This window comes from Netta rufina, assembly GCF_964035555.1.
Source record: "Netta rufina genome assembly, chromosome: 6".
NCBI lineage: Eukaryota > Metazoa > Chordata > Aves > Anseriformes > Anatidae > Netta > Netta rufina.
Window position 1 is genome coordinate 9492805 of NC_140129.1, and position 8437 is coordinate 9501241.

The following is an 8437-nucleotide window of genomic DNA, read 5'->3' on the forward strand; positions in this document are numbered from 1 at the left end:
TTAAACAAAAGGTGATGCATGCCTCCTCCTCCTCCTCCTCCTCCTCCCTGTGATGAAACTACCTGCCTACCCACACACCGCTCCCGCTGGAGGTGTCATCAACAGCAGAGAGTCAGGCTGCTTGCCAGGCCGCTCCGACTTCCCCAAGTTCAGAGGCAAGGGCTGGGAAGAACAAAGTACCCACAGCTTGCATCTTCCTGGCTCTGCTGAACTGGAATTCGTTTTTTGTTTTTTTTTTTTCTTTACTACTTTTGAGTATCTCAAACCTACGCATCCAGGGAAATTAAATAAAAGTTAAAAAAAAAAAAAAACCACAAAAAAAAACCACAAAACACAGACTAAAACAAGAAAAACACATAAATGAAAATCTAATTGCTCAGCTTCCTGCATCTTCCCTCTCCTTCCAGGGAGATCAGCCCTGGTGCTCTAACTGATTGAATTCAATATAACACATCGCATCCAGTGGGAATGGGATTGCAGAACGGGAGCCCACAAAGATTTCAGAGCACTAGTGTGGCTCGAGTGCTGTTATTACTTACTTGATTATTGATTATTTTTTTCCTAGCTACTGGTGAGACATTTAAAAACCAGCTGGAGATGAAAGGAGAGAGTGAGCTGCAGGTACAGAGGGCAGCACTAGCAGCAGAGGGGATTGTACCAAGTGTGAGTGTTGAAACCAGATATGGACTTGCCTAATGAGCTCTGGTCGTCCAGCAGAGCTTCTGATCCCTCTCGGAGAGGACCAGGGACATGCAAGGACCCCACCTGCTAACACTGAGGTTGCCCTCAAAGCCAACGTGCTTCAGGTACAGGTCAGATGTTGAGGGGAATGAAACAAGAAGAATGAAATCTCTTGCTAGAAATACGGTTTATCAAATGTGTTCATGAACAGACATGAGCTTCCCCAAATAATTGACAAATATGTATCTCTCTCCAAAATTGAATCAAACTTTCAGTGAGCCTGAACGTGCATCCCATGCCTCAGTTTCCCCACAGGGCTACAGGAATACCAGACTCCCAGCTGGGAAAAAAGTAGAGTTTTTGGAACGGGAGATCCAACATGAGAGGGGGAAAACCACACAAGAATCGCTGCTCCTTTTGAACAGACGCCAGGAGCTTTGCTGCATTTCCCAGTGACCAGTTTTACGGTAGAAACCTCCTTAAACTATTGACTCTCTTCGACGCTGGATGGAGAAACTTCTGCTCCCCAGTGCCCAAGGGCTCTCTGCCCACTGATGAAAGCTCGTGAGCAGGTAAGCTGGGCAAAGCGACTCAGCAGGCTGCGATTACACGAGCTCTAATTACCCCCGAGCACTTGTCATGGCTTTTGTTCCCATTCTTGGCAGCATCCCACGGGCTGACGAAGGGCTGCCCGGTATTCTGTCCCCTGTATTTTTACCCTGTTCAGCTCCCTGTGCCACCTGGGGCAGAACATGGGACCCTGCCAGTGGATGCCCACCACATGCTGTCCTGGCCCCAGCTACTTCAGGTATGACACAATCAGACCTGAACCTCCCTGACTAGCTAAAATAAAGGTAAAAGAAATGAAAGTTGAGCAAACATGGCTATACTATCAAAACCCTGGAAGATAAGGGTTACCTTCAGCACCCAACATCCAGCCAAGGTCGTGAAATCAACACGTAATGGGTAACAAAACCCCAGCCAAGCAGCACACCACCGTGTCCTTCAGTACCTAGGCAACCTGTGCAAGACTTTGCTACTCTCAGCGTCTTTCACAGGAGATCAGAGAAGCTTCTACATGGCATTTCTTCCAACCACAAGTCAACACGGTGCCTCAAAAATGAGGAGCATCTTGAATGAATCCTTGCCAAACTTCACCTAGGAACACAAGTGGAGGAGGCAACCATAGCAGCCAGAATGACCTCGGAGCAGAGCAGCTTTGATCTAAGGGTGGCTAAAAGCGCTGAATGAGGGCGAGAGAGAGAGGAAGAGAGAGAAGTGGTTCTCAGCGAAGAGAAACAACCTCTCTGGATTGGTTAGGAAATACTTCAAAGATGGGAATAGCAACAGAGATGGAGCAGTTCCTGCCCCACATACCTTGAGCCTAATAGATTGGACATTCCAGTGATGGGAGTGGAGCTGGAGCTAAAATAAGCTTAAGCCTTCCCTTGTAAAATTTAGATAGTGATGGGAAGGAACTCAAACACCTAACCTCCCAGCTCTACACTGGTGTTTCTTTTACCAAACGTCCTTATGAGAGAGGTCTGTGGGTGAAAAACAAGCACTGCTCCTCAGGACACTGCTCCAGGTTAGCTACATACAGAAGGCACAGCAGATTTCATTTTGTTGGATCCAGACAACGCCACTTGCAAACTTGATTCACTTCCTCTCCAGGGACTGGAAAAAAAATAAAATCCCAAAATAGATAACTTTGCTCTAGGGGGTAGGAGAGAAGAAATTTATGATTTCACCATTTGCTGCTCTGCCAAGGTCTTTTGAGGCAAGCGTTTGATTGCTTCTTTTTGGTATTCAGTCAAACAACTGTTTCAAAAGAACACTGTGATTTGGATAATAATTTTCCCAAGCAAATGCACATCCTTAGCTCCTTTGTGAACTGAGTCAACAAACATTCCCCTTGGGAGGTACCCAAAGGGCAATTTGTTCGAGTTCACCACTGTAAAACCAGAATAACTCAATGTCAATTGGCTCTCAGAGCACCCGCACTCAGCTCCCAGAGCACCACACTGCTCCAGCTCCGAAACACAAGATGAGAACTTCATTAACGCCTTACACCTTTTTGCTTTCTAATTCCTTTACTTAATAATTCCTGCAGATGGCACAGGAGGCTGTGCAACTACACGGCCACTCCTCAACCAAGTGACCAGAGCAGACAGATGTCCCAGCATCTAACAGTGCATACAGGCAGAGAGGAAGAGGAGGGAGAGGCTAAATTCTTTCTTCCAGCAGTGAACTTCCAACCACACTGTTTCTCTTGCTGAAGAACTGTATTTCTCTTCTTCTGGGCAGAGATGCAAGTCGTTGGTTGAGAGCAGAACCTGCTCCTCTCAATGTGAAGCTGAGAAAACCCTCAGGGGAGCTCCAAGCTGTGATTTCAGCCAAGGCAAGACTTCAGGAACATGGCTCGTCACCTCGACTTCAGCGGTGGCTTTGGACCACAACCAGTGCCCTGAATCCAGGGCAAAAAGTTTCTTACCTCACCCCAGGAACTCACAAACTGAGTTCACTCCTTGAGATGCTCTTTCAAGCAGAGTTCTTCCAGTGAAAATGAATGCACTCATGCTTCCCTGGCACGTCAGTCACCTCTGTGAGAAATGAAAGCTTAGGGAAGTGATGTAAGACAACTGGGAAGAGAAAAGGATGGAGTCACTGACTGATGATCTGTAAGGCTATTAAACACTGGTATCTGGAGCTAAACTGACAGGACAGGACATTTACCCCCTTGAAGTCAGTGCCAATAAAGAAATAAAAAAAACCCTGTTGGCTATGAGGGGAAAATAAAAAGCAAAACACTAATCCTGCAGTGATTGTGCATGCTACAACTCAACCGCAGCACAGCCTTCCAGAGGCACCCAGGTGAACAGCGGTTAGGTGCCCTCAGGGACCTGGAGGAGGGGAGAGCTCACCAGCAGGGAGTGAAGCAGCATAACCAGATCCACTGCCGTGCCCAAAACACACAGGCAAAGCACAAGGAACTGAAGGAGATCTGCAAGGGGAGCAGTGGGGCAACGCCGTGACTCACTGCAGAGGAAGGACTCTCCTACTTTCCTCTTGCAGAGTCTGAAGTGCCTTTAGTTACCAAACTGCAGCAGCCGGGCTTTCCTCGTGGTTTGGGTAAGCTAATACTCCTGGGCCACTCCAAATCCCTTCCTAAGGCACGGCAGGAGCCTGGCAGTGTAGGGCAGCAATACTTTTGGCCACTACGGGAGCTGCAGGGGACATGGCAGCACCACGCTACAACTTCGCCACCACCACAGACATTTCCACAATTTCGCAGCATTTTTTTTTTTCTCATTTTTAATGTGTTTGGAAAAAAGCTCCTCCTGGAAGCAGTTTTTTCTCCAGTGATCCAGTCATCAACGAGCCTGGAAGTACAAGGATGACACACAGAGCCCATTCCACATAGCTCAAGGAGAACTGCCCTGCTGATTTTTGATTCCTTAGGTATTAACTTCCTACAGAGCAGCTGTTCCCAGGAGTAAGCCCTCATATCGAGTGTGAGTTTTGGGATACTCCAAAATCAGAGCAGTTAAGCACCAAAATCAACACGTCTGAGTTTTCTGCAAGTGAATTAGAAGCATCCCACATTACAAATGTTTGGGGATAGCATTTTCAGAAGAAAAAGGTGTTTTTTTTTTTCTTTTTTCCCTCTTATGACAACAGCCTTAGTGGGAAGAAGGCTATGGAAGGGTAGGGAAATGCAACTTCTGTCCTTAACGCCTCCGTTCAGCAGGGAAGGCAGTGTTAGCAGCCAGTCCTTTTCCCTGCACATTGGCTCACAAGGACACCTTCATCTGGTCCTAGCACGGCTGCAGGCCCATGAATCACGTCTCACCACACCCAGGCAGCTGAGGCCTTCGCTTGTGAGGCTCCCACACGCATCTATCTCACCAGGCTGCTCACGCTGCCCCTTTCCCACCAGTTACAAACTCCTGTGACATCGGCTGTAAAAGCAAGCAGATGATATCACTGCGAGTACCATTCCTATGCCCTTTAACCCTTCCTCTAGCTTATGAACAATGTTCAGACCAGACCCAATGCCAAGGCTTGCAACAAGGCATGAGGCAGCTACCAGCATCCAAATCCTCTGACTTTTCTCATTTCTCGTGCATTCAGCTTGCTCCAATTTGTGTGGCAACGCTCGTGTCCTGTCACATGGACCTGGACAGCTGACAGATGGACTGATTAGAGACCACACTATTCATGGTAAGGCGGGTAACAAGGCCAAAGCAAGGCCGCTGTGAAAAATGGATTTGACTTGGCAAAGAAAAGGGGGTGTTTCTAAGGCTGGGGACAGCCATGCTTCCTAAATGAAAGCATCAGCACAGATGCAAAAAAAGTAGCAGCTTCCAAATGAAAAGGCCTAAAGACAGACTGCAAGGATAAGGAAACAGCAGAGGCAAGATGTGTTTAAGACAACAGCCATACCATTGGTGTGCTGTTCTGTATGCAATGGAAACAGACAGTTTCTGAGAGATGCAAATTGTATGAAGTTAAAAATTAACTGCAGTCATCTGCACACGATGGGAAGATGAACCCTCAATCATGTACTAAGGAAAGGTTTTCTCTTTGTTCCATAATACATGCAGGACTGGCTTCACAGACTTAAAACAGTGGAAAGAAAAGGCACCCTGATTGTATTTCCTGACAGATAATGCAACCCAGACAGTGGTGCCGGTATCAATAGAGCAGTGATTACTAGTACTTAAAGGTTTTTTCCTGCTTCTCTACCACTTAAGTGGGAGCAACTAGCAAGTATGCTTACAAAGAGACAGAGAGCCTTCCAGAGCCTGGAACAGTGGGCTGAAGGACCTGAATATGCATCTGGGTCAAGTGTAGATGAATGCAGCTGACCAAAGAGCTCCCTAACTCGCTGAGCACAAGGTGAGGCGTTCTTAACAAAGTATTTGATGGCTTAGGCTGCATAAGGTTAGAGAAGAGCTTATTATCTCCGATCCAAGGACACCCCTGAAAAATAACTGTGATGAATTCTCACCAAAACAGAAATAAAGCAGAAGTTGAATTTGTACAGAGGTTAGCACTTGATTTATTGAACTATTCAAAAGTCAACCAACAAGACTAAAAACCTGCTCCATATTACAAAGACAACCAAGGCAAAGCTTTGTTTAGCTCCAAACAATACAGCATTTGGTTATACAAGTCTGCCTGCACCTGATATAAAACACTACCAAGGCCTTGGCCGAGCACACACCTTCCTGGCAGACCGCTTCAAAGCCCCAGGCAGCTTCGGCAAAACCCTGAGACTTGGCTGCCACACGATGAAGGCCACAGAAGACCAGCAAACTGGGAGACATCACTAAGAGGCTGAGATAAGAAGTCTTAAAAGTAGCAGCAGAAGAACACACACTAGGTTTCTCATGGGGTAACAAAACACCTACCCACAGTTCAGTTTGCTCAGATTTAGTATCCGAGTTGCAAGTACTATTTTTTCCCCTAGAACTTGGGTACTCACACGTCCTTCTTTCCACGTGGATTTTTTGTTTCATAAGCAAGCACAGGGTTACCAGTGAAGGCATTTAAGCTATTCTTACTCTTCTACCTGGTTGCACATCTCTATGGAATCATTTCTGTAGGATTTATTGATCAGCATAACCTGGCTGAATTCAACCAACAATTATAGAAGTTATGGGGATGGCTGGACAAACTACCCCCTAGACTCAATTTCTAGAAGCAAACAACAATCTGGAAGAGTATTCCAAGGACAAGGAGTCACCGTGCTCCTACTGAATAGGTTTCTAGGGTGTCAATCCCTCACCAAGTCACCCGGGTGTTATTACAAAATAGCTAATTAAGACCACACCCTGAGATCCAAACGAGTACGGGGAGTGCTGATGAGTAACGACGAGTTACACAAGGGCTGTCAGCCTCCTGGAGCTGGGAACTTGCTTGCTGGAGAAGAAAAATATGTGTTGAAATAATCTCACACGAGCACTGCAGTGATGGAGGAGCGCAGAGAGAGGCAGTGAAGGGCTCGCTCCCCTTCCGACTGTGGGCTTGACAGCTCCTTAAGCCCTAGCAAAGCAAAGGTTAAAAGACCCTTTTCCCTCTTCAGGTCACTGCGAGATGCTCTGTCAAAGTGGGCTTGATCCTGACTCACGTGATGGAAACGGGCAATCTGCACGGAATGGCTGAAGGAGCGTGGCTCATCCCAAGGCTTCGTAATCAGCCCAGAACAGAGTGCTCACCCCTTCCTTTCCCTAATGACTAGCAGCCCAGCATCTTTCCCGAGAGAAAGTGTGGCCCTTCATGAAGACCTGTGGTCTGATTCACCGAGCTGAAGGCAGCACAGCACACAGAAGGGCTTATGATAAGGCATGCTCTGAATTTATGACCCTCATTTCAAAATCTACGTATGCCTGAGCACTACCAGGCACGCAGCCAGGGGAGCAGGCGTGGCACACGTGCTGGGGAACACACTGAATCCTTGGGAGGTGCCGTAAGATGCGGGGCCTCAGCTGGAGACCTCGAATTTGCAATTAGCCAGCAGCCTGCCACCAGCACGCCCTCTCTGGGGGTTGTGTGATGTTTCCTTATGTTGGGAGTTGCTCTCGTTACATGTGCAGCTCTTCAGCTCTAATAGACCCACCCCTGGCTGCCCAAATGGGCAAGACTCCCTGATAGCTTATGCCTCAGACAGTGGCCACTGCTGGACTTCTCTAACCACAGGCTACAGTTTTATTTTTTGGAAAAAAAATGGCAGAAAGACAAAGGGAAGTGTAGGTGTCATGATTCTGCCATCACAGGGAAGCTTCCTTATGCATGGAATAGAAAAAGAGGAGGTGTTAAACTCAAGTGTGCTTGGACAATCTTGCACTAAGGGCTTGCAAGCCCAGCATCCTCTGGATAGCCACAGTTAGCCCAGCACCTCCAAAACAGGCTGTGTGTGGTGGGAATGGGGTGATTTACCAAGCTGGACCCGGTCAGCAGGTCAGACAGGTCCTGGCTGTACTGGTCCTACTGTGTGCACGCTGCAAGGCTGGAAAGCAAGCTGGCTACAGCCATCAGCTCAGCATCTCTGTACACCCAGCAGAGCCCCCTGGCTGCCAGCAAGGCCGTCTGGTCACTGTCTTTGGGGCTCCTCTGTCCAAATCCAATGTCCACGCGATGTGCTGGGTTTTGCAGCTACCAAGTTGCAGAACTGGGCCACGCACATCTGGAAATCCCACACAAATGACCTCGTTTGTTGCTTCTTGCTTTTTTTATTTCCTGCCCAGACAAAATTTCTGACTGTAAAAACTTTGAACTGACGAAGAAAACCCCAGCAGGCATATGTATTCTTGGCTGCCACCGTAATTACCACAATCAGAAGAATGTTCTGCAGGAAATGCACGGCCTTGAAATGCAGCAGGACCAGTGGTGAGAGAGCAGCACAGGGCAGACACCGTGCCTGTGCATAACGATGAATACCTTTTGGCAGGAAGTTACAGTCTGCCTAAAAAGGGCCCTGAAGAGCCTTATTATTTATGGATAGTGTTATTATTTAGAGTCCAAAGGTCTGCCCTTTTTCTTCAGCTTGTTTCAACAAACATCAAGGGAGGATCGCTGTCGTCCTCTCCGTTGCCAGAAGGTAGTAGCATTAATAATAATCAGAGCTCTTCGCAGTCCAAATGCTTAGAAAAACCATTCTCTAATTATTTAATAACGAGACATTTGATGATGCACTGGAAACAACATTCATTGCCTCCAAGAAGACAGAAGTAGGACCAGATGTCTGCTT